This window comes from Carcharhinus amblyrhynchos, chromosome 4, assembly GCF_965287045.1.
Source record: "Carcharhinus amblyrhynchos chromosome 4, sCarAmb.v2.hapA, whole genome shotgun sequence".
Taxonomy (NCBI): domain Eukaryota; kingdom Metazoa; phylum Chordata; class Chondrichthyes; order Carcharhiniformes; family Carcharhinidae; genus Carcharhinus; species Carcharhinus amblyrhynchos.
Window position 1 is genome coordinate 28,862,155 of NC_137327.1, and position 27,877 is coordinate 28,890,031.

The 27,877-nt window shown below is 40.7% G+C and overlaps 1 protein-coding gene across 3 annotated transcripts in view; it reads right to left on the reverse strand.

The window, feature by feature from the left end:
- znf507 (zinc finger protein 507) overlaps nt 1-11,994 on the reverse strand; it is a 55,457-nt gene extending 43,463 nt beyond the window's left edge. For all 3 annotated transcript variants that reach the window (XM_080186919.1, XM_080186918.1, XM_080186920.1), the window contains exon 1: nt 11,915-11,994. The gene's annotated coding sequence lies outside the window, so the exon portion shown is untranslated. The remainder of the gene's footprint in view (nt 1-11,914) is intronic.
- Between the last annotated feature and the right edge of the window lie 15,883 nt (nt 11,995-27,877).

Consider the following 27,877-nt stretch of genomic DNA (forward strand, 5'->3'; position numbering starts at 1 on the left):
CAGATGTGGAAGGAGCAAAGAAATTTAGGTTCAACTAATTAAAGGATAATGCACAGGTACAACAAGTTGAATGGAATATTGGCCTTTAAATCAAAAATAAGGAATCGATGCTTCGGTTGTAGATTCTTGTTCAGACTCCATTTGGAGGACTGTCATAGAGGTTTACACAGTAAAAAGTCTGACAACACCAGGTTTTAGTCCAACCTATTTATTTGATAATATACTCGCAAGCTTTTGGGTTAGCCCCTTCGTCAGGTGAATGTCACCTGACGAAGGGGCTAACCCGAAAGCTTGCGAGTATATTATCAAATAAATAGGTTGGACTAAAACCTGGTGTTGTCAGACTTTTTACTGTGTTTACGCCAGTCCAACGCCGGCATACCCACATCATAGAGGTTTACAGCATGGAAACAGGCCCTTCAGTCCAACTTGTGTATGCTGCCCTTTTTTAAATCCCTAAGCCAGTCACAATTGCCCACATTTAGCCCATATCCCTCTATACCCATCTTATCCAGGTAACTGTCTAAACGTTTTTTAAAAGACAAAATTGTACCCACCAGCCTGTGAGGAAAAAATTGCCCCTCTGGACACTTTTGTATCTCTCCCCTCTCATCTTAAACCTACGCCCTCTAGTTTTAGACTCCCCTACCTTTGGAAAACATACTGACTATCTATTTTATAGACCTCTATAAGATCACCCCTAAGCCTCCTACACTTCAGAGAAGAAAGTCCCAATCTATCCAGCCTCTCCTTATAACTCAAACTGTCAGGTCCCGGTAGCATCCTAGTAAATCTGTTCTGCACTCTTTCTAGTTTAATAATATCCTTTCTATAATAGGACGACCAGAACTGTACACAATATTCCAAGTGTGGCCTTACCAATGTCTTGTACAATTTAAACAACGTCCCAATTCCTGTATTCAATGTTCTGACCAATGAAACCAAGCATGCGGAATGCCTTCTTCATCACTCTGTCCACCTGTGACTTCACTTTCAAAGAGCTATGAACCTGTACCCCTAGATCTCTCTGTTCTTTAACTCTCCCCAACACCCTCCCATTAACTGAGTAAGTCCTGCCCTGGTTCAATCTATCAAAAAGCATCACCTCGCATTTATCTAAATTAAATTCCATCTGCCATTCGTCAGCCCACTGGGTCAAATGATCACAATCCTGTTGCATTCCGAGATATCCTTCCTCAATGTACCCTACACCACCAATCTTGGTGTCATCTGCAAACTTACTAATCATGCCTCCTGTATTCTCATCCAAGTCATTAACATAAATGACAATAGTGGATTCAGCATCGATCCCTGTGGGACATCGCTGGTCACAGGTCTCCCATTTGAAAAACAACCCTCTATAACCACCCTTCGTCTTCTGTCATCAAGCCAATTTTGTATCCATTTAGCTACCTCACCCTGGATCTTGCGAGGTTTAACCGTGCAACAACCTACCATGTGGCACCTTATCAAAAACCTTGCTGATGTAGGCAACATCAACTGCGCTGCCTCATCTACTTTCCTGGTTACCCCTTCAAAAAACTCAATCGTGAGATATGATTTTCCACTCACAAAGCCATGCTGACTGAAAAAAGATAGTATATAACCAACCCTTTCTTAACGAAGAGTAGTACTTGTATGTTATTGCTTAATGGATGGTGTTAGCCATCGGTAATGTTTATACAGACGTTTGCTGACTTATACGCTGTTGTGAGTTGTCTGCAGCTTTGAAGGCGGGCTGTGGACAACTCTATGCATGCCAACTGTCCGTCCTGGTGCTTTGCTTGTACCATTGTAGTTAAATGTAATTAACGTGGTTATTTGTTGATTGTTAAATGCAATCTTTATAAGTTGTAACGTACTTTTGCATCTGTATTTTGTACTGCTTTGTAACAAAAAGAGTTCCCTAATCAGTCCTTGCGTCTCTAAATACCTGTAGATCCTGTCTCTCAAAATACCTTCCAACAACTTACCCATCACAGACGTGAGGCTCACTGGCCTGTAGTTCCTGGGCTTATCCCTATAGCCCTTTTTAAACTAAGGCACAACATCTGCCACCCTCCAATCTTCAGGCACCTTACCTGTGACTACTGATTATTTAAGTATCTCTGTTAAGGGACTCGCAATTTCCTTCCTAGCTTCCCACAATGTCCTGAGATACACTTCATCAGGTCCCAGGGATTTATCTATCTTAATGCGCTTTAAGACTTCCAACACTCTCTTCTCCGTAATATGCACACTCCTCAAAACATCAATATTTATTTCCCCAAGTTCCCTAACATCCATGCTTTTCTCAACAGTAAATACTGATGAGAAATATTCATTTAGGATCTCACCCATCTCTTGTGGATCTGCACATAGATGGCCTTGTTGATCCTTAAGAGACCCTCCTCCCTCCCTAGTTACTTTTTTGGCCTTTATGTATTTGTAGAAACTCTATGGGTTCTCCTTTGCCTAATCTGCCAAAACAAGCTTGTGTCCCTTCTTTGCTGTCCTGATTTCTTTCTTAACTCTACTTCTACACCCCCTATACTCTTCAAGGGATTCACTTGATCCAAACTGCCTATGCATGTCATGTTCTTTGTCTTGACGAGGGCCTCAATATCCCAAGTCATCCAGGGTTCCCTACTTTTACCAGCCTTGTCCTTCACTCTAAATGGAATTTGCTTTCCCTGAACCCTGGTTAATACACTTTTGAAATCCTCCCACTTACCAGATGTCTCTTTGCCTTCCTACAAACTCCCCTAATTAACTTCTGAAAGTTCCTGTCTGATACCTTCAAAATTGGCTTTGTCCCAGTTTACAATTTTAACTTTTGGGCCAGACCTATCATTCTCCATAGCTATCTTAAAACTAATAGAATTATGGTCACTGGTCCCAAAGTGATCCCTCACTAACACTTGTTAGCTGCCCTTCCTTATTTCCCAAGAGGTTAAGTTTTGCCCCCTCTCTAGTTGGGCCATCCATATACTGAATGAGAAATCTCTCTTGAATACACTCAACAAATTTCTCTCTATCCAATCCTCTAATGCAATGGCTGTCCCAGTCAATGTTGGGAAAGTTAAAATCCCCTACTATTACCACCCTATTTTTCTTGGAGCTAACTGTAATCTCCTTACATATTTGCTCCTTAATTTCCCACTGACTATTTGGGGGCCTATAGTACAACCCTATCAAAGTGATTTCCCCCTTTTAATTTCTCAGTTCTACTGCATTCAGGTTTAAGTACAGAATCTCAAGTAACAACTGGCTTTGGGAAGGATACAGCACACGTTCATTAAAGTGATATGAGGGGTTAAAGAATGAAATTCTGAAGTCAATTTACACGACCTTATTTTACTCTGGATTTAGATTATAGATCACAGAACCCTACAATGCAGGAGGCCCTTCAGCCCATTGAGTCTTCACCGACCACAGTCCCACCCAGGCTCTGCCCCATATCCCTACATATTTTACCCACTAATCCCTAAACCTAAGCATCCCAGGATACTTATGGGCAATTTTTAGCATGGCCAATCAACCTAACCCGCACATCTTTGGACTGTGGGAAGAAACCGGAGCACACGGAGGAAACTCACGCAGACACAAGGAGAATGTGCAAACTCCACACATTATGGGGTGATTTAGTCAGAGGGCCGAATTCTCCAACCTTGCTTGCAGTCTGGATTCTCCCCGGTGCAGTGAATGGAGATTTAGCTGAGTGCCAAATTCTCCATCCTCACTTGCAGTGGCAGTGGAGCGAGAATGGCCTGAGAATTCTGGCCAAAGTCTTTAAAATAACAAAAGCGTCTGACAAGGTAGATGCAGAGAAGCTATTTCTTCTGGTGGGGGAATCCAGAACAAGACCATTTGGGAATTAAATCAAGAAGCGGCTCTTCCAAGAAAAGGAAGTGGAAATCTAGAACCTGATCCGCCAAAATTACATACTTGTTTTGTAAATTGGAATTTTCAAGAATGAGATTGATAGGAAATACGGAACAAGGAAGTTTGGAGCCCAGGTACAGTTCAGCCAAGTTCAAGGAATTAAATAGCTTGCTCTTACACCTGTGACACAGAATGAGAGAGTAAAAGACAGATGTTGAAACAAACCGGTTTAATTTTTGTTATCCCTGTGGAACAAAATAGTGAGTCAGGCAGAAAATCTATAAACGAGGGAGCAAAAAGATTCAATTTTTTATATATAGTTTAAATAAATAAAAGTTAATGGTGCTATTTTGTTCATGGGATGTGGGCATCGACTTGCTTTGAGAAGGCAGTGGTGTGTTGCCTTGAGGTGCTGCAGTCCACATGTTTTCTTGCCTTCCTAAGGATTTGACGTTTTCCCCAAAACGAAAGGTGATGCTATTTTTCTGCATAACCACAGACATTGTGGTCAGAAGCAAGCAGACTGTCAGGTCAGACTACAATGAATCGTCAAGTACTGGGGTGAAAAGTAGAGGGAAAAATGTCTTTCACTGATTTGCCATGGAAAAAGTGTCACTGAAAACTACAAACTTAGTGTTACAAGCAAATAGGACAGGGGTGCCTCTTATTAGGTTAACAGCTGAGGAAAGCAAAGTTTGAGGGAAAACAATTGAAGCACTCGCATCTTAAGCAAATACTAAAATTCATTGCAGAGGAAAAAGCTCAAATGTTTTGGAGTAAGATTTCAGCTATGTCGCCACAGAGGGATCTTAATGTAACAATATGTTAAAACTACTATTAAACTAAACTTCACTCTCGCCATGTTAAATTGGCAGGACAGCAGTGTTGTCAGGTGTTAATGAGTTATCAAACAGGGTTATCCAAACCAGCCACTGGAGACAAGTAAACAGTTTGATATCCAGTGATTGTTCTAATTACTTCTGCATCAACACTAGTCATTTGAACTTGGCAGAGGCAATTGCCAAATTGCACTGGTGGATTCTTCTCTTGTGGGGAAGGGGGCAGGGAACAGGGTAGTCAGTTGACAAAAAGCTGACATTAGAGACTGACAAAAAACAGCTGCGAAAGCTGGAAGTAGTCAAGCAGCAAAGAACTGTGAGAAGAATTAAATACAAAGAAGAATTAGAAAATTAGATTTAAGTCAAGGAAGATGACCCAATGAACTGTGATAGCAGTATATGCATTCCTTTTCTATTATATTAAGACAAGTTGTTTTGAAAGGAGTAAGTGAAGCCTATCAGAACCATTGTTCTGTGTGCTCATCCGAGAGGAAATAAAACAGCTTAACAATTTTCAGCAAGCTTCATCTCAGAGTGTTTATTCAGTCAATCTTTGGAGAAATCTGCCCTGATCACAGGAGAATGCTGTCACTGTATCCTTGGGATTTTCTATTGTCCAAGAGAGTGTATTTATTTAATGCTTTTCATGACCCCAGTTGCTCCAAAGTGCTTTACAGCCTTTGATGGTACTGGAACTGTCGTAATGTAGGAAACACAGCAGTCTAATTGTGCACAAGGTCACAAACACAAAGAAATAAATAACCAAGTGATCTTTTTAGGTGGTAGTTGAGGGAAAAATATTGGTTGGGATCCTGAGAACTTCCCTGTTCTTCAAATAATGCCATGGGATCCTCCATTTCAAACTGAGAGCGCAGAGGGATCTTGGTAATATCTCACCCAAAAGATGGCACACCTCTGAAAGTGTGTTACTCCCTTAGTAGTGCATTCCTCCATGTTTTTCTGCAAGTCTTGCCACTCATCTGCTTGCACTAGGGCATCTTGGCCTCCTGCCCCCAGTGCTCCTCCTAAAAGGAAAATGGCCAAATGGCTTCTAACTACCTAACTACATAAAGGAGTACACGTATTTAAACTGAATGCAATTCCATTCATCCCATTTCTCTCTTAAGTATACTGAATATTACTGTGAATGATATTTTTATATATTCAGATCTTTTTATATTTTTAATCAAAGCCTGACGTACAATAAATGCTTTCTGTTAGAATTCCAGAAAGGTTCATATTTTAATAGCCATTGTTGAAATATTCATAGAACCATAACAGTGCAGGAGCGCCTTAGACCCACTGAATCTGCACTGACCTGTGACATGACTTCCCATCTAAGGCACATAGCCCACAGTCTTGAATGTTATGATATACCAAGTGGTCCTCCAGGTACTTTTTAAAAGATGTGAGGCAACCTACCTCTACCACCCTCCCAAGGAGTGCATTCCAGACTATCACCACTCTCTGGGTAAAAAAAGTTTTTCCTTACATTCCCCCCCACCTTCTGCCCCTCCCCTTGAACCTAGGGTCTCTTGAGATTGACCTTTCAACTTGGTGGAACAGCTGCTCCTTATCTACTCTGTCCATGCCCTCATAACCTTGTACACTGCGGTTAGGTCACCCCTCAATCTTAGGCTCCAATGCAAATAACCCACGCCTATCCAACCTCTTCATAATTAAATGTTCCATCCCAGCAGCAAGCAATGAATCTCCTCTGCATCCCCTCGCATGCAATCACATCCTTCATATAGTGTGGCAACCAGAACTGCACGCAGTGTCTAACTGTGGCCTCACCAAGTTCCATACAATGTGCCAAGGTTCCTTCCTTCCACAGAACTTTCTCGTGCCATGTCATTCATTGAATACTTTGTTGTCAAATTTTGAATACTTTGTAAAATTACTCTTTCCAAAGTGTGTCTCTTCTCTCTTTTCAGGGATATTATTTGATTTGAAAAGACCTAGAAATTGTTGTTTCAGGTATTAACAGACAGCTTTTGTGTTTTGACTGTTATTTCAGTGGAATCGTTAACACATCTGAGGCTAAAGTATTTTAAAATATTGGTATTAAATCACATAACTAAATACATGTTATTTGGTGAATAACAGAGCATTAACAAAGGCAGTGTAGTTGATAATATGTACATAAATGTTCAAAAGATGTATGGTAAAATATTAAATCATGGATTGGATAGCTAAAAGCCCATGAGATTAAAGGAGCAGTGGCAGCATAGATACAAAATTGGCTAAAAGACACGGTGATCATTTTTCCAGAATGAAGAATGTAGTGGATAAGGCAACAGATGCATGGGAACACCAGAAATTTCTCTGCAAGTCTCACTCTTGCCTTGAATCAATATTGCCCATTGTTCCTTCACTGTCACTGGATCAGAAACCTGGAGCTCTCTTTTTAACATTTCTATGAATGTATTAATATCACATGGACTGCAGCTGTTCAATGGGCGGCTCGCCATCATCTTCAAGGGCAATTATGAATAGGTAACAAATGATGGCCTTGCCAGCAATGCTCACAACCTATGGAAGAATATTTTTAAAAGTCCTGGACTTTGATACAGGAGACAAAATGTCAAAGTCTGCAGATGACACAAAACTTGGAAACGAGCTAACCAGCAAGGACAACAGTGGATTTCAGGAGGCCATAAACAGACTGATGAAATAAACAAATGAAATTCAATGCAGGGAAAAGTGAAATGAAGCATTTTGGAAGATAAGGAGAGATAATAAAAACTAATTGCTACAATTTAAAAGGGAGTGCAAGAACAGAAGCAGGGTGGTTCACATGCACAAATCTTTGAAGGCTGCTGGGCAAGTTGATAAGGCTATTAAAAATAGCATACGGGATCCTTAGTTTTCTAATTGGAGGCTTAATTAGAATTTACTGCATGGAAACATACTATCTGGCTCAACAGGTCTAATACTAGTATTTGATACCTGCAATAGCTCCTGCCCATCTCATTTCATCTCATCCTATCAACAGATTCTTTTTTCTCCCTCATGTCCTACATAGCTTTCCCTTAAATGTGTGTTTGTAGATGAGAGCAAAAGCAACAAATTTTATAAACCTTTCTAAATCATCGGTTATGTCTCAGCTGAAGTTTGTGTCCAATTCTGGGCATCATCCTTTAGCAAGATGTCAAGATCCTGGAGAGAGGTGATTTACTTGAAAGATATCAGGGATGAGGGGCGTTTAGTTATGTGGCAAAACTAGAGAAGCTGGGGTACTTCTCTTTAGACTAGAGAAGGCTAAGGGGAGTTTTAAGAGGTTTTTTGCGAAGGGCTTTGATAGAAAAATAATACCAGTGGCTGACAGTCAGTAACTTATGGATGTAGATTTAAAGGAACTGGTAAATGAACCGTCGGGGTAGATGCGTACAATTTATTTTTAATGGAATAAGAATGATCTAGAATGAACTCCAAGAAAGGATGGGAGAAGCCAATTCAATAACTTTTTAAAAGGTTTTTGAATATGTGGTGAAAAGGAACTGTTGAGTTTTTGGGAAAAACCAAAGGAGTGAGGTGAACTGGATTTCTCTTTCAAAGAGCTACTGCAGACATGCTGGATTGAATGGCCTCCTTTTTGGTGTATGATTCTATATTGAGCTAATTAATGGTGGAGTGTGTGTCGTAGGTAGTTAAACATATCAACGGTTACAGAAAAATTGAGGGTTAAGGATAGTGTCCCCTCCTTTGCTGTACGGTGCCAATAATTCCAAATCTATAGCCATTAATATCCTTAACAGTAATGAGACTGTAAACATTAATAATTGATAGTTCTAAGCTCTGGTAATTTACTTGAATTATCAGCACACTGAATTGATTATTGTGAAAAACAAAAATATGAATTACTTCGAACCAACTAATTAACAGTCACTGAACAGATTTAGATTCTGAATTTAAATGCTTTGGGCATTAATAGGGCTGAATTAATGTTTTGATGTGTGTTTAAGAATTTGTATGCAGAATATCCAATTGATCCCAAGGTTCTAGTTCCCAACACAACCATTGGTGTACAACACATTTAATAGAAATCACTTCACAGTTTAACTTCTATATATGGTATTTTGTGATGTCAAAGATGTTTTGGTTCAAAGCTCTTCCTTGTGACTAAAAGTGTGAATTCAATAGCTTCATTCTACATGCACCTAGACTTAACCTGCTAATATACAGTGACAAATATATTCACCATTCTTCAGTCACAGTTGACTGAAAATAAATTATTCAGTCACTGACGATTTTTGTTCATTTGGTAATTTGAAATGCATAATCTGGTCTCCTTATCTACATCAATAGTGTTTACTTAACAGCTGCTTAAGTCTCATATTGACTTGCTCCAAGGTTAAAGAAACTACAGGTCAAGATTTTAATTACAACTTCCAGCTACTTGGAACACAAACTATATTCTGAATCTAGAGAAAGTACGATGCAAAAGCTCAATTTAAGTAATTATGACATAAGCAAGCATGTTTCTCAAAAATCTGCAGCTCAAACTATCAGGGGAACGACTGTTTCTTTCCAATATATTACCCCCAAAGTGAAAATACATTTAGTATTTTTAATTCCCAAGTTTCCAAATATTAGATTCTGAATTACTGCATTTATCATAACTTGAGTGCATAAAAAGCACTTTGAAAGCAATGTTAATGTGAAGTCATTTTCAATAAGAGGAAAAATTTTGAAATATTTTCATCAGATCATTTCTCACCTATTCCTGGTTTTTGTAATGCACAAGTAAGTATGTTATGGCACTAGGATATTCACTTCTAAAAGGCTAAAGATTTCACTTACTTTTCTATGCTGAAATAGACTATTGTGGTTTTAATTCAATTTAAAGTACTTCCTGGGGCAGAGACAACTGTGAATTCTCAACTACAGTTAAACATGCTATTAAAGCTCAGCTTAGTCAAATAAAACACAAATCTTTTTTGGGGGGGGGCGCACGGGGGACAGGGGTTATAGCACTACTTCCTCACAGCACCAGGGACTTGGGTTCAATTCCGACCATGGGTGACTCTGTGCGCAGTCTGCACATTCTCCCATGTCTGTGTGGGTTTCCTCCCACAGTCCAAAAGGTGTACTGGATAGGTGCATCGGCTTGCTAAATTCTCCCTTAGTGTACCTGAGCAGACGCTACAGTGTGGCAACTATGGAATTTTCAGTAACTTCACTGCAGTGTTAATGTAAGCCTCCTTGTAACACTGATAAATAAACTTGAAACAGCGTGTCAATGGCAGAATGTGGTAGGAAATCAAAGCTGAGAGTAAAAAAGCTTGTAGCAGAGGCTGAATACTAAGGTTTTGGTCTTTCAATGTTTAAATGGGCCACAGGTTCTTTTATTCAGGATTTTACATCCAAAAGTAGGCTAACAACACAAGTAGGCAGTGGAGGAAGTCGAGAGTAGTGCTAAAGAGGCTGACCTGAGCATTGTCAGTGTACAGTGGAATCTAACATTTCATCTCTAGATGATGCAACACGCAAATGAGGAAGAGGTGGCTGAGGTAGATTCCTTGGGGACTTCACAGGTAGTAATGTCAGGGTGGAAAGAAACCATGGCTGGAAATGTTTTAGCTACATTTGGATATCTAAGAGCAGAACTAAACTAAACAAGGGCAGCCCCACTTGCATGGACAATGGAGCAGAGTTGCAAGGAGGAGGATGTGGTCAACCACATCAAAGGGTGAGGAAGGATAATACATCATGGTCACAACCACACAATACTAATGCAACTTTTTTTTAAAGTGGTGTTTTGGTACTTTGCTGTGGCAGAAACCTTGGAGTTGCTAAGACATTCATGAATTGGGGGGGATTGGATTTCAGGAGATGGGTGCTGGAGGTACTTGAAGGGAAAAGAGACAACATGAGCAAGGCAATTACAAAGTTGGCTAACATGAGGACAAGGAAAGGAAACTGGGGTGATCAGCAGTTTAGTGAGGATAAGATTGAGAGCTCACTTGAGTTTCATGGACAAGATGAAAGAGGGGATATGCTAGGAAATTGGAGAAAAGCTAGAGAATTGAGCAGTTTTTGGCCAGGAAGACTCAGAAGTTTGGACAAGTGAAAATGGAGCCAGAAAGGTGGTACAATGGGTTCTCTCAATTTTAGTGATAAACTCATGACCTCCTGTTTCCTTCTTGGAATTAAGGGCAAAGAGATGTTTAAGGGCAGTGGCGAATTAATATGATGCAAGCATCCTATTTATATCCTTCAAGTATTTCTGTCAAATTCTTAAAAAAAGCTACTGATATGCAGCATCAAAAAAGTACAATTACAAATAACCTCACTATTTGAAGCAGGTATTATTATTTAAAGTTCTCAAATAACAGCAATGATCTTAAAAGCAGCAGACTGAATTAGAAGTGAAACTTTATAACCACATTGCAGACCCTAAGTTAATCATGAACGTCAAAAATGAGCTATGCTTCCTGTGGAATAAAACAACTTCGAGGTGCTAGGTTAGTGCGTTCTTCCATGTGCTGAGATTTTTAACCTAATGGATCTCTTCATTTTCGAAACGGTCAGTTTGTTTACATAACTAGCATCCTGTTTAAAAACAATATCGAATGCTAAAGGTCTCCCAAATTAAAAGGCCGAACATTTAACCTAGCATCTGAAATTTACACTTCAAAAACATGGTTGAAATTTATTTTCCCCAGTAAACAGCATTGCCACGAGTGAGTTTAAATCCCCAAATTTTGGTCTTTATGAAATCGGGTTTACAAGTTACAAGCGGAATGGACGAATTGCCAACATGGCAGCATACACTTAAAACTTGCACTAGGAGTAACTTTGAGCGGAAAGTAAACTCCACTCAGAAAACAAAGCCCTGTCAAAGAGTCACGTCTGATCCGACACACATCGTCCTCTCACCCTTACAGCTACACGTGGGGATGTGTTAGTATTGGCGGTTTCTGGACGCGCTGTGCCCGGGTTGCCATGCAGTCCGTGAGTGTGTGTGTGTGGAATGAGTGAGTGTGTCCCCGAGCCTGTCACTCCACCTCCAGCCACACTAACCGCACGGCGGCCGGCCACAGGCCGCGAGGAAGGAGGCCAGGGCAGGGCTTCCCTGCACCAAGCGGGGGTGGGGGGGGGGAAGGAATATGACGGTAAACGTTCCTTCTAAGTTGAGACCGGGCAATCCTGTAACGCTTGCCAAAACAGAGGGTGAACTTTCCCCTCCGGTTTTTTTTAATTACCTGCTCAGTCCAATCTCCAATTCCACGCTCGCCTTGGTCGCCACAAAATGCCACCCGCTCAGCACAACCGCGCATGCGCGCGGCCGGAATCGCGCGATACCTCACCCGCGCGAGCCCCCGCAGCACGTCACGGAATGGGGCGGGGCTCGTCCGGGCTGCAGTTGCCATGGTTGCAAATGCTTTGTCTTCGACACCGAGGTGCTGGTTTACCTAATTTTTGATGATGGATGTTTTATGAAGCTTTGTCCTCCTGTTGGTTGTTTAATTACAGAAAGAAGTCTCTCAACACCAGGTTAAAGTCCAACAGGTTTATTTGGTAGCAAACGCCATTAGCTTTCGGAACTGGCTGTACCTTAATTACCCACATTTATAGTTGAATGTGGCAGTACTGTGGAACTTTGATCTGTTGGTTTAGGATCACTCAGCTCCCTGTTTGAAATGCTCTTGTTTCCATTGTTTATCATGCATTTGGTTCTGTGTTATAGCATCACCTGGCCAGCAGCCTGTTCTTATGTGTTCCTGGTGCTGGTCCTGGCATGTCCTCCTATACTCATTGAACCAGGAGTGATCCCTGGGTTGATCATGTTGGTTGACTAATGGAAACTTTGGGCTACGAGATTATAGATTGTAATTGAATATAATTTTGCTCCTATGGAAAAATCAGTCACCACGTCTCAAGTTACATAAGAAATAGATTGTTTAAGGAAAAATCGGTCACCAAATGTCAAGTTACATAAGAAATAGATGACCTACAGAACCTCATGGATATCCTGTTTTGAGTTGCTGGTGGTGCATTCCAACACAATATAGTGTGTCCTAAGTGTGATGATAGGACTTTGTGTCTACAACCACTATATGGTGGCCACTTTTACCAGTACTGTCATGGACAGATGCACACGTGATAGGTAGATTGAAGATAAGATGAAATTGGCTTTTCCTTCTTATTAGTTTGCAGCTCCTGTCTGGTAGATATGTCTTTTAAGACTCGGCCAGCTTGGTCAGTGGTAGTGCTGCTGAACCACTCTTGGTTAATGGAATGAAAATCCCTTCCAGAGTATATTCTGTGTCTTGCTATCCTCAGTATGTCCAACTTGGAGGAGTACTTATTCATCAGCTGGGGGAAAGTGATAGGTGTTGATAAACAGGAAGTTTCCTTTCCAATTTACCTGATGCCATGAGACTTCATGGAGTTTGAGTGAATGTTCAGGACTCCCAGAACAACTTTTATCTGATTGCATACCTCTCTCCTGCCACCTCTGGTGGGACAGGCCACTCCCTGGGTTGGTGATGGAGGAGTTTGGATCACTGGCTTCAACTATCAGCTTTAACTTTCTCAATTGATTTTAATTTAATGTGCAAAATCAAGGCGTTCTTAAAAATAACAAGGAGTTTGAGGGTGAGCTGCCATTTGTACCTGGCATAAATTGAGCAACAAATTACAGCAATTTGCAACTCAGGTCCTCTTCAATTTACCTCCTCTTCATAGAATCCCTATTGTGCAGAAGGAGGCCATTTGGCCCAGTGAGTACAATCCCACCTGGGCCCTATCTCTGTAACCCCACATATTTACCATGATAATCCTCTAACATCCCGGGACACTAAGATGCAATTGAGCATGACCAATGCACCTAATCCGCACATCTTTGGACTGTGGGAGGAAACCAGAGCACCCGAGGAAACCCGCACAAATGTGGGAAGAATGTGGAGACTCCACATAGTCAGCAACCCAAGCTGACCCAAACCCAGGTCCTTGGAGCTATGAGGCAGCAGTGATAACCACCGTACCACCGTGTCACTTCTTTTCTGAACTTTCCAATAGACTCTCACCTTAATGTTATGCATTACAAACTGGGTTGTTATTATTAGCTAGGAGTAAATTCAGTGTGTTGAGTTGAAGATAGCAGTTGTGCTTATGTCTGCCTTTAGGATTAAGATCTTTTTGTTAGTTAGAGAAAGTTAATAGAGAAGAATGTTTGTGGCCTTTGAGATTTCCTGATTACCATTTGTAATGGAGTATTGTCAACAGGTGACAGACAATTGGGTGTAATCCAGAATGTCTACTCTAGGAGCTGTACATTAATGTCCTGATAATTCCATTGTGGAAGATTTTTAAAAAGTTATGTACAATTTTAAGGCATAAGAAATGTTTATTATTATTTTGTATAGATCTTAGTTTAAGCTTAATCCACAAGTGTTAAATAAAGAGCAGTTTCAAACTTATACTACAGTACTCTCATCAGTGGGGGTGGGTATTGTTAATACTTATAAGTAATTATGTTGATTTATATGGGCGAGGACAGGAGAAGTTAACTTTAAGTAACCCATCAAGGATCAGAGTCCTTGTGTGACTCAAAAACAACAAGGAAAGGCAAATATGTACAATAAATTTCATATTGATTCATCAGTTGAGGCAGTGCAGGAGGTTATGATGCTAATGTATGGAAACCAGCTTTTTTTTATTCATTCAGGGGATATTGGCTGTGTGGAATAGGCCAGCATTTATTGTCCATTATCCTCAAGAAGGTGGTGGTGGTATGCTACCTTCTTGAACCACTGCAGTAGGATCAACTACAATGCTGTTAGGGAGGGAATTCTATGATTTTGAACCAGCAACAGTGCTGGTTCAAAATGGTGATATAGTTCCACATCAGGATGGTGAGTGGCTTGGAGAACTTCCAGGTAGTGATATTTGCATGCATCTGCTGACTTTGTCCTTCTAGATGGCATGATTGTGGGTTTGGAAGGTGCTGCCAAAGAGCCTTGGTAAATTCCTGCAGTGCATCTTGTAGATGGTATACACTGCTACTGAGTCAGTGGTGGATTGAAAGTTTGTTGATGCTTTGCAAATCAAGAGAGCTGCTTAGTCCTGAATGGTGCCAAACTTCTTGAGTGTTGTTAGAGGATAAACTATTCCATTACACTCCTGACTTGTGCCTTTGTGGATGGTGGATAGGCTTTGGGGTGTCAGGAGTTGAGTTACTCTTTGTAGGATTCCTAGCCTCTGACTTGTAGTCACAGTATTTATGTGGCACATCTAATTCCATTTCTGGTCAATGGTAACTCCCAGTATGTTGATTGTTGGGCTTGATTGTCAGGGATTCAATGATGTTAATGCTATTGAATGTCAAGGGACGGTGGTTGGATTCTTTCTTTTTGGAGATGATCTTTGCATGGCACTTGTATAGTGTAAATGTTGTTTGTCACTTGTCAGCCCAAGCTTGGACATTGTCCAGGCCTTGCTGGATTTGGACATGGACTGTTTCAGTATCTGACGAGTTGTGAATGTGCTGAATATGCAATCATCAGCAAACTTTCCCATTTCTGACCTTATGATTGAAGAAAGGTTATTGAAGCAGATGAAGATGGTTGGGCCCATTTCACTACCCTGAGGAATTCCTACAGTGATGTCCTGGAGCTGAGATGACTGACCTGCCAACAACCACAAACATCTTGCTTTGTACTAGGTATGACTCCAACCAGCAGAGGCTTTCTCCCCAATTCCCATTGGCTGTAGTTTTGCTAAGAATCCTTGATGCCACAGTCAATCAAATGCAGCCTTGATGTCCAGGCAGACACTCTGACCTCACTCTCATGTTGGGGCTTTAAACAAGAATACCAAGTTATACAAGAATCTCACTGGAATTTGACATTTTAGTTATAACTCTGATGTGAATGGGGAGGAATCCATCAAAAAAGGCATGGTTCTTATTGACCCAAGTTCCTGCCAATTCTAAGGGTTTTTGTTGGCTAAAAGGGGGTCCAACTCTGGTTACGTCATCCAAAATCAAAGATACCAAAGAACTTGAGGGTTGTTGTTCCTGTGACTGAGAAGAAACCTTCATATTATTGGAGACATTGCTGGTTCTATGAAATGAGTTTTATGTCACTGACAGTATGGACTCTGTTAGGGTCATCTCTGGAGGACACTAATGAATGTGATCCTGAATTAAACACCAGGGTCACAAATCAGTTTTTGAGATTAGAGTATTTCTGATTTGACAGTTTTTCAACATTTCTGTACTTCAGTTTTGAAAAATCAGTTTTCATAAGATCTTATGAAATTAATAAAATTCCACATGTCAACAAAAACTTCCATCAATCATAATTTTCATATTTTAGACCTCATAAATTGTATATTTGTTCCAAATGATTTTTATGAACTGGTCACCTTAGATGTTAAATGGCTCAAGGCAATTAAGGTTATATTAAATCTACTTCCGACCCAACCATATTTTTGTTCCGTAATATGGTTCATCTTGCTCCGCCTCATGCATTATTGCATACAAAGTAAGCCAACAACAACAAGAGATTCTCAATCTTTTGGCAGCTCAAATAAACTTTTGTTTCATTCAAACCAAATTTGTTCATAACGGGTTTTGAGCAAATTGTATTGTAGTGTTGTTTATTTACAAAAGGTAGCAAATTAAAGCATAATTTTATCTTGTCTGTCTTTCATCTTTTTGGGCTCTCCCAAATCCAAATCAAAGTATTGTATGGTGATCTCTCTATCTTTATCACATAAAGTGAGGTGACTTAAAGTTTGGCTGCAAAAGGAATAAGAAGTAAACTAAAAAAAGCGGTGACTTGCTCTGACCAGTTGAAATACTGCAGCTAATAAACTGGAATGTAATTGAAGAAGGGAATGAAGCAGCTGTCGTGGAATTTGTTAGAACTTGTTGGCAGTTACATTCTTTCACCACCTGGCTTTCAGCATTCAAGGCTGGTTATTGACTGCAGTGTGAAAACTTGATAAAATAGCATAAACTAGAGCATAGCCACTGGCCAAACTCGGTAAGAAATGAAATGCAACTTAATTGATATGTTACCATTCTGATTATTTTGTCATGTTGATTCCTCTCAATGGTTTAATAGCAGTTCCTGTACTATAAGGAACTGTATCATAAAGCTCTAGCATAAACAAGACTAATGTGGAACTGAATTCAGTACTGCCCATTGTGATGTAAGGAGGGACATGACGCTGACTTAGGGGTTAGTGTGGCGTTGACCAGGGATGTGTAAAGACTTGTACTATTTACTGTACATGTGCAAGTAATTCTAGTTGTTAATAAAGACTTACACTTAACCTGCTGAAAACTTTTTTAAAGTCATATCATTCTGTACTTTTTACTGTATACCAATACATATGACCATAACGAATCAAGTCAAAAATCTAATACCCTTCCGACATGGTGGCAACTGGGATCAACCTTGCTAAAATGCTAGAGGACTAAGAAAACAGTTCAACTAAAATTCTAATCTATTAGAAGCTCCAAACAGAAGCTGAAGGTGCAGAGAAAATTAGCCAGAAAATATTTAGAAGAAAAGGTCTGGAAACTGAAGGCAGAGATTTTTACTGCAGGAGAAGATTCCATTGAACCTCTTTTTGAAGTCCAACTTCAGAGTGTCCTCAGAGCCTCCAAGAGTGAGCTAAGTCTTGTAAAGTTACAAGCTGCAGCTAGCCCTGAGAACCTTTTCCCTAACTCAGTATCAGAGGTGCTGTTGAAGGAAAGCTTATTGCTTGAAGCTGCAGCACACGGCCTCTAATTCATAAGGTCAGAAAAATAGTTATAAAAAGCTCTCAGGAATGTCGTGACAATCCAGTTTGGAAAACTGCAAGCATAACTTTAAATTTGAACGATGCCTTGCTTATCATAGCAACTAAAGAAGTTGGCACGGAGCCAATCCAGGCAGCCATTGCTAAAGTCTTCTTCAAGGAGCATGCCATTGTCACTTTGTGGAGACTGCCAAAGCTGGTAAGTGCGAGAAATCCCTTTGTCTTGGATTCCATGGAGACCTCATCTTGAAAATTTGTAAGCTCTTTAAAGTTGAACATGCAATTTAAATATTTTTAACACGGATCCTATGTCATCACTTCCAAATCAATTGCACTAACCTGAGGCCCAGACTTGTCAGAAAATTAGGGTCTTTGCAAGAAGATATTTCAAAGATACAGCACTATTTTTGGTCAAGTAAAAAGTAAAAAGAGCAGCAGATGAATCTGCTGCCTTACTTTCGACCTAACTGCAGATTACATCATTGTAAAATGGGGTCTTAATGAGTCAACCATCAAATTTGAGGAGGTTTTAAAATCTTTAAATGTTTATTTTAACTTGCAAATCTATAAAATACTAGAGAGAGCTAAATTCCATAAGACAGTCCAACTGCCAGGAAACCATCAATTCCTTCATAAATTATCTCTACTAAATGCTCGAGGGGTGTGAATATGGAGATTTTAAAGTCTGAACTCATCAGAAACAAAATGTCTCAGTAACAGGCAATACCCTCTGACCTCTTACAAGCTAATGAAGATCTAACACTTGACAAGATAATCCAGACGTTAGACCATCTGAACTCAGCAACACGGGACTAGTTTATGGGAAAGAATAAAACATGGGGCAGAATCCAACTGTCAGTCCAGTTTATCAGGCCACAAAGACAATCTAAGTCAGGAAAAACAATTCCTGAACTTGCCAGCACTGTGGTGCAAAGTGCCCTCACAGGAGAGATTAGTGCCATTCAAGTACAGCCCAATGCTTCCACTGTAACAAGTTTGGACATTATGGCAAACAGTGTAAGTCAAAACCCTAGAAACAAAAGGAAGAGTCAAAAATAATTCACAGGGTTGAAACTGAAAACCCAGAAGAGACATTGCCATACTTCTTGGGTGAAATCAAAGATTATGGTTTGTCATTCTGAAATGCAGACATCTGTGTCAATGGCTATCTGACAAGTTGATTCAGGTGCCAGTGTGAAAGTCCTCTCAGACATGCAGACATGGAACCATGGCTCAAAGATCTCTGGCCTTGAGTGACAGGCAGCCAGACTACCTGGATCCACTACAGTTTGCCTACTGCCGCACCAGGTCCACAGCAGACACCATTTCCCTGGCCCTACAGTCAACCGTGGAACACCTATATAACAAGGACATGTATGTCAGACTCCTATTTATTGACTACAGCTCAGCCTTCAACACTATTATTCCCATGAAACTCATCTCCAAACTCCATGGCCTGGGCCTTGGCGCCTCCCTTTGCGACTGGATCCTGAACTTTGTAATTCAGATCACAATCAGTAAGGATAGGCAACAATGTCTCCTCCGTGATAATCCACAACACCGGTGCCCCACAAGGATGTGTTCTCAGCCTCCCGCTGTACTTGTACACTTATGACTGTACAGCTAAATTCCCCTGCAAATTGATTTTCAAGTTTGCTGATGACACCACTGTAATGGGTCGGATTTCAAACAATGATGAGACAGAATACAGGGATGAGATAGTGAATCTGGTGAACTGGCAACAATAATCTGTTCCTCAACATCAACAAAACAAAGGAGATTGTCATTGACTTCAGGAAGGTAAAAGAGAACATACCCCTGTCTACATCAATTGGGAAGAAGTAGAAAGGGTCGAGAGCTTTAAGTTTTTAGGAGTCCAGATCACCAACAACCTGTCCTGGTCCCTCCATGCTGACACTGTAGTTAAGAAAGCCCACCAATGCCTCTACTTTTGCAGAAGGCTAAGGAAATCTGGCATATCAGATATGACTCTCAGCGACTTTTACAGATGTACCATAGAAAGCATTCTTTCTGGTTGTATCACAGCTTGGTATGGCTCCTGCTTTGTCCAAGATTGCAAGAAACCACAAAAGGTCATGAATGTAGCCCAATCCATCATGCGAACCAGCTTACCGTCCATTGACTCTGTCTACACTTCCCGCTGCCTCAGCAAAGCAGCCAGCATAATTAAGGACCCCACGCAACCTGGACATTCTTTCTTCCTCCTTCTTCCTTCAGGAAAAAGATACAAAAGTCTGAGGTCACGTACCAACTGACTCAAGAACAGCTTCGTCCTTGCTGCTGTCAGACTTTTGAATGGACTTAGCTTGCATTAAGTTGATCAACACCCTGGCTATGAATATAACGCTACATTCTGCACTATCTTGTTCCCTTCTCTTTGAACGGTATGTTTTGTCTGTATAGTGCACAAGAAATAATACATATGTATGTTAGTACATGTGACAATAATAAATCAGATCAAATCAAGTCAATATAATTTACAGGAAGGAAGAATCTAACTTCCAGTCATTGATATGATCCTGGAATGACTGAGGTATGGCAAAAAACAAATCTTTGAGCTGAAGTACTCCGTCCATAACTAGCCTTTATCTCTCCTGAGCAGGATACCTGCATAGCCTTGGATCTCTACACAGCAGAGGACACCAACATGGACGTTGTCATCAGCGAATGGTCCTGAGTACTCAAACACTCAATAGTTTTCAGATTCAGTCTTCAGCTCTGAACACTTTTTTGTGAAGCAGGTTTGTCCATTCTCACTGCAGATCTCAGGAAGCCTCTGGTCTGACCAGCATATCATCCATGAGATAACTACGATGCCTCCAGTGGAAGTGGTACAGGAGATTGTCCCAAAGGCCTTAATTTCCTATTAGCTGTTACAATGGCCTTTATTTCCAAATAATGGCAGCTGATCAACACAGCAATCACCGTGCACACTATAATATACCACTCCTTCAGCCCAGCTTTATCTATATAGATGTACAGAGGTTTGTAAGGATTAAGTTACAAGTTACAAAATATCTTCTTATATGCTTATTTTCTCAGTAAATACACAGTCCATGTAAACCAATAGGACAGACACGCTATGCTTTGAAACTGAATGACAGATGCCACCTGCTTCAGCTGCCCTGAATTTCTCATCAAATCTCCCCAAGATGCTTGTCACACTGAGCCAACAGATCTCACCAGAACTTTGGCTGCTGCACAAGTGTTTCCAAACTCCACTCTCGAAGAATACACTTTGAAATCTTCCCCCACACCAGCTTTCTCTCAAATGCCTTCACCAAGGATCCACATCCAGGATTTCAACCATTCCTTTAGTGTGCTGGAAAATCTTAGCAGCATCTGTGGAGAGAGAATAGAGCTAATGGTTTGAAACAGAAAACCAGTTTCTCCAGAAACAATGTCCAAAGAAATAGAACACACCAAAAGGGTAAAACAAGAATAATTCCACTAAAAGCATTTATAATGTGGAAGAGAAAAATAAGAACAATGAAGGCACAGCACATGATGAGGAATTGAGGGTTAAATGTACTTTCAGTTCAAGATGAATCACATCGGTTTTGGGTAATTATAGGACAGCCGATAAGAATGGAGGTCAACATGGGAGCCCTCATCTCCGTAATTCCTTAGACCACCTATAAGCAAAAATTGAATCATCCACTATTGAAACCAATAGGTGTCATGCTGAGCACCTATTACCAAGGAAATAGTGCCTCTAAGAGGATACAAGTAGCCAAAAGAGTTAAATGGGCAAACTGTGGAGCTGCCAATCCATGTTGTCTAAGGAATTTTTTCAGCTTTCTATGACCAATCTTGGCTAGAGAAGATAAAAATTGAATTGGAGTACTGTGAACAGGTCAGTTGATTCTCAAACAGATCTACAGAGCGTCTTTGGGAAATATAGTATATTTGAGGACACACTAGGGTCAATAGAAGGATGCAGTGATTTGGGTTGGCTATTTTGTTTGATCTCAAGTTTCTTAAGGCCAGAGCGGTACTCTGATTAGCGATACTAATGAGACTATTGGATATAGGAGTCTTAGAACCTGTCACCATGAGTGACTGGGTAACCCCACTCATACCTGTAACGAAGCATGTCAGGACTGAATGTATTTGCGGAGATTTCAAAACAACCATTAATCCAGTTCTGTGTGTGGATCAATACCCACTACCTTTAATTGAGGATTTGTTCATTGGCCTAGCAGGAAGACAGAAACTCAGCATAATCAACCTACTGCAGGCCTACCTGCAAATTAATGTTGAACTGAAACTCAACGCCTGTTCACTACTTTATATGACATATAAAGGCCTATTCTACTAAAAGGGATGACTTTTTCATTTGACATCAGCACATTCCTATGAGATCAAGTACCGTCAGTTGGAGAGCCACGCTGATGCATTGTCTCCCTTGCCTTTGCTTGCTGGTCAAGTTCCACCCTGTAGTGTTTCCAATATCTTCCGCTTTTTATAGGTAAAGTGCATCCAGTGACTGTAGCACGACTCCAATGGGACCAGAAATTAACCTGTGATAGGGAATGTGCTTGAAATGGTGTTAAAAGGGAGATTAGTGGGAACACATCCCAAATTAAAACCATATGTTTCTAGAAAGGGCGGATGCTTGTTATGGAGGATGAGGGTAATAATTCCTCCAAACTTAAAGCAAAGAATAATAGAATAATTATATGAAGGATACGCAGGTATAGTTTGAATGAAAGAACTTGCAAGGAACTACTTCTGACGGCCAGGACTTGATGCCTAGATCAAGGAAAAAGCAGGATTATGACACTCATGACTCTGGGTAAGGAAATCACCATTGTTGTCCCCATTTCATCTATGGGAATGGCCTGAAATGCCTTGGCTACAGTACACATGGTCTTTGCAAATCCATATGAAAGGCACATGTTCATGGTTGTCACTTTCCAAATGACCTGAAATTATCCTAATGAATTCAACAACTCTGAAACAAACTATCGAAAAGCTCTTAGATTTTCACTAGATTTGGGAAACTAGAACAAACTGAATAATAATGGACCATAATACATAGCTCAGGAGTCTGAAGACTGTCTAAAGATGAATGGTATCCAACACATAAAATACGAACCATACCACCCATCCACCAGTGGATTAGCTAAAAGGTTTGTCCAGTTCTTGAAGAATTCATTGAAAATCTCCAAGGACCAAGCTTCGTTAATCATCATCTAAGCAGTATTTTGGCGATGTATTGAAAAACTACGTATGACTTGATCAGAATTCACCAGCTTTACTATTTTTGGAGAGAAAGCTGAGAACTACATTTGATCTACTTTTACCACAGGAGACGTCCAAGATAGTAGACTGCAATCAGTAGTCCTAAATCTAAAGAGAAGGTAATTCCAGTATTTCTATTATCCAAGAAAATTACAATTGATCCCTTTACAATTAATGCAAATATTATTAAAAACAATCACAAACTCCACAGACATTTTGGATAAATTTTCTTACTGTACCTAATTAGGTCAGACCTAATTAAAACTTGTTCTGTCACCTTTGAGAATCTTTAATTGTACCCCCTGTAAAATTGCGTCATTTTGCTTGTTTTGTCTCTCCTAATTTTTTCGACTGAAATATATCATCTTGCATTTTCTGCATTGAATTTCATTTCCATATATATGTTCATTCCATCCTGTCAATGCATTTTTGAAATCTATTACTATTTTTCTTACTGTCTACTATACACAGCGTGGCATGGTGGCACTCTGGTTTGCACTATTGCCTCACAGCATCAGGGATCTGGGTTCAATTCCCGACTTGGGCCACTGTCTGTGCGGAATCTGCATGATTTCCTCATGTCTGCGTGGGTTTCCTCCGGCTGCTCCAGCTTCCTCCCACAGTCTGAAAGACGTGTCGGTTGACCATGCTAAATTCTCCCTCGGTGTACTTGAACAGGTGCCAGAGTGTGGCGACTAGGGGATTTTCACAGTAGTTTCGTTGCATTGTTAATGTAAGCCTACTTGTGACAATAAGTAAATAAACTTTGAAGTTTCATTTCATTTGCAAATTTTGAAATTATACATTGTACCCCTCAAGTCAACCAGCTATCCTCTTCCCCTTCGCTCCTAGATCATGCACCATTTTGCCAGTGAAACTTTAATTTCTTCTCACTCCACTACTCCAGCTGTACACTATAACTTCTATTTATTTAGTGCTTTGAGGAAGGGAAGTATCCTAAAATACTTTCCAAGAATGTAATGAGACAAAATTAAACACCAAGCAAAAGAAGGAAATACAAGATTAAAAGCTTCATCAAAGATGTAGGTTTAACACCACCAAATGCGAGGTGATGCATTTTGGTAGATTGAACTAGGGCAGGACTTACTCAGTTAATGGTAGGGCGTTAGGGAGAGTTACAGAACAGAGATCTAGAGGTACACGTTTATAGCTCCTTGAAAGTGGAGTCACAGGTGGACAGAGTGGTGAAGAAGGCATTCAGCATGTTTAGTTTCATTTATCAGAACATTGAATACAGGAGTTGGGACGTCTTGTTGAAGTTGTACAAGGCATTGATAAGGCCACACTTGAATGCTGCGTACAGTTCTGGTTACCCTATTATAGAAAGGATATTATTAAACGAGAAAAAGTGCAGAAGAAATTTACTAGGATGCTACAGGGACAAATGGTTTGAGTTATAAGGAGAGGTTGGATAGACTGGGACTTTTTTCTCTGGAGCGTAGAAGGCTGAGGGATGATCTTATAGAGGTTTATAAAATAGCGGGGGGCATTGATCAGCTAGATAGTCAATATCTTTTCCCAAAGGTAGTGGAGTCTAAAACTAGACGGCATAGGTTTACAGTGAGAGGGGAGAGATACAAAAGGGTCCACAGGGGCAATTTTTTCATGCAGAGTATGGTGAGTGTCTGAAACAAGCTGCCAGAGATAGTAGTAGAGGTGAAAACAATTTAGTCTTTTAAGAAGCATTTAGACAGTTATGTGGGTAAGATGGGTATAGAGTTAGTCAAGCATATCGGCCAAATGCAGGCAATTGGGATTAGCTCAGCAGTTTAGAAAAAAGGTGGCATGGACAAGTTGGGCCAAAGGGCCTGTTTGTATGCTGTAAATCTCTATGACTATGTCTCTATGACTAACAGAGGATTGAAAACTGGATAGGCAGAGAAGTTTAAGAGACATTAACAGCAATGATGGAGTAAGTGGGATGTAGTGGTTTGCAGAGGAAGAGGATTCAAGGTTTTTTTTGAGGAGAGGATGGTGGTCACAGATTTGAAAGAGAGACGAACAGGAGTTGAGGAAAGGTAAATTCAGATGTACAGTTAATTCCTAGTAATATATGGAACTGTGTTACTGTATTAAATAAAGCTGTTAGTCTCTTCTACATAAAGCAGCTTACAACAGTGCGCAATATTTTTTACATTTCTCAAGTTGCAGCTGTCTTACCCTCACTACATAAAACAATCTGCAACTTACCAGCAATGTGCAGGAGCTGCTAAAATTCAGCATGGGGCCAACAGGGGAAGTTTATTATGCATTTGGTTCAGAGCAGGGGGGTTATGGACAAAATGCACTTGGGAGAGATGAAAGAAAGAGTCAAGCAAAAGCCTCACATAATAATACTCATGGAATCATATCTTGCAGATAATGTCCTAGGCACCATCATCACCATTCCTGAACCACTGATGGGACAGGTCCAGCAGATGTGGTTGCACAGTAGTACACAGTTGAAAGGGAGTGGTGCTGGAAGGCTTCTATATCCACTCTGGATCCCATGAATTCATATGGCACTAGGGCAGTCCTGTCAAATCCAGCTGTGAATGGTGGTGGACAATTGAAACAACTCACTGGAGGAGGAAGCTCAATAAATATCCCCATCCTCATCGATGGAAGAGCCCCTCAGGTCAGTGCTAAGATAAAGCATTAACAACAATCTTCTGGGCGACACAGTGGCACAGTGATTAGCACCGCTGTCTCATAGTGCTAGGGACCAGGGTTCGATTCCCAGCTTGTCTGTGTGCAGTTTGCACATTCTCCCTGTGTTTGCGTGGGTTTCCTCCAGGTGCTCTGGTTTCCTTCCAAAGTCCAAAGATTTACATTGGCCATGTTAAATTCTCTCTCAGTGTACCCGAACAGGTGCCGGAGTGTGGAGACTAGGGGATTTTCACAGTAACTTCATTGCACTGATAACGTACACTGACTTGTGACACTAATAATAAATTTTAAAAACTGAAATGCTAAGTAGCCGATCCATCTTGGCCTCCTCTGGAGGTCTCCAGCATGATGTGGAGATGCCAGTGTTAGACTGGGGTAAACACAGTAAGAACTCCACTCACATTGTCTGCGCCTTTAAGAATTGATTAGCTGTAAAGACTTGCATTCTAATCAGTATTTTGAAAACTGTGTGTGCTTTTATATGCTCTGTTTGAGACCAGTCACCTGACGAAGGGACAAACCCCAAAAGCTTGTGCGTTTACTATCAAATAAACTGGTTGGACTTTAACCTGGTGTTGTGAGACTTTCCATGGTCTCCAGCATCACAGATGTCAATTGTCAGCCAATTCGATTCACCTCACATGACATCAAGAAATGGCTGAATGCACTGGGTACTGCAAACGCTATGGGCCTGACAATAGTAGTGAAGACGTGTGCTCCAGAACTTGCCGCTCCCTTATCCAAGCTGTTTGAGTACAACTACAAAGTTGGCATCTCCTGACAATGTGGATAATTGCCCAGGTATGTCCTGTTCACGAGAAATGGGACAAATCCAACCTAGCCAATTACCACCTCATCAATCTACTGTCGGTCATCGGTAAAATGATGGAAGAGATCATCAACAGCGCTATCAAGCAGGACTTATTCAGCAATAACCTGCTCATGGATGCTCAGTTTGGGTTTCACCTACGTCACTCAGCTCCTGACCTGATTACGACCTTGGTTCAAACATGGACAAAGAGCCGAATGCCAAAACTGAGGTGAGAGTGACTGCCCTTGACATCAAGGCAATAATTAACTGAGCGTGGTATCAAGGAGCCCCAGCAAAACTGGAGTAAATGAGAAATGGGGGGGAAACCTTCCGTTGGTTGCAGTGATACCTGACACAAAAGTTGTGGTGATTGGAGGTCAATCATTTAACTCCAGGACATCACTGCAGGAGTTCCTCAAGGTAGTGTCCTAGGCCCAACCAACTTCAGCTGCTTCACCAATCACTTCTTCCCACCATAAGGTCAGATATGCAGATGTCTACTGATGATTGCACAATGTTCAATATCATTTGAAACTCCTCAGAGACTGAAGCAAATTCATGTCCGAATGCTGTGAGGCCTGGACAATATCCAGGCTTGTGCTGACAAGTGACAAGTAACATTCCCAACACAAATACCAGGCATTGACCATCCCAACAAGAGAGGATCAAATCATTGTCCCTTGATGTTCAATGACATTACAATCACTGAATCCCCCACTCTCAACATCCTGGGGATCACCATTGTCTAGAAACTGAACTGGACTAGCCATATTAATACTGTGGCGATTGGAGCAGGTCAAAGGCTAGAAATCCTCCTGACTCTCATAAGTCTGTCCACCATGTACAAGGGACAAAGCTGGAGTAGAATGGATTACTCTCCACTTGGATGAGCTCCAGCAACACTCAAGAAGCTTGACACCATCCAGAACAAGGCAATCCAATTGATTGCCATGCCTTCCACAAACATTCAGCCCCTGCACCATTGACCAACAGTGGCAACTGTGTGTAGCATCTACAAGATGCTTTATAGGACCTCACCATGGTTCCTTAGGCAGCACTTTTGAAACCCATGAGCATTACCAACTTGAAGGAGAAGAGCACCAGATACCTGGGAACACCACCACCTGGAGGTTCCCCTCTTTGAAGGAGGTTTTCTTTTGAGGCTGTATATTGCCAAAACTTAAGCTAAATACAAAGACTCGTGAACTTGGTATCCTGATTCAAAGACGTGTCTTTATTTGACCAGTACATATTTGGAGAGAGATGCAGGAAGGATTCCAACTTCTCTCTAAAATTACTTCACACGAGCACAATTGATATACCATTTTTGGAGATTTGTACTCCCCTCCCAATCTGTCATACAGACTGGATGGTCCAATTACATTAATATACATTATTTACCTTGGCCAATAGCATTCTACCTCCTGGCATAATTAAGAATTCATTAGCTAATTGGATAAAAGTCCCTTCCTCTATCACTTACCTACATCAAGCTGGTGTCAGACCATTAGAATTGACAAGGAGTCACTTTCCCTGTCTGATTGGCCATACCTTTATCAGCAAAAGCTGAATACTTCCATTCATTGCAATTAGCATTTGAACACTTTTATTCATTTCTAATCTCAGCAATCCTCCAGCTGCAAGGACTTTACTCTAATAA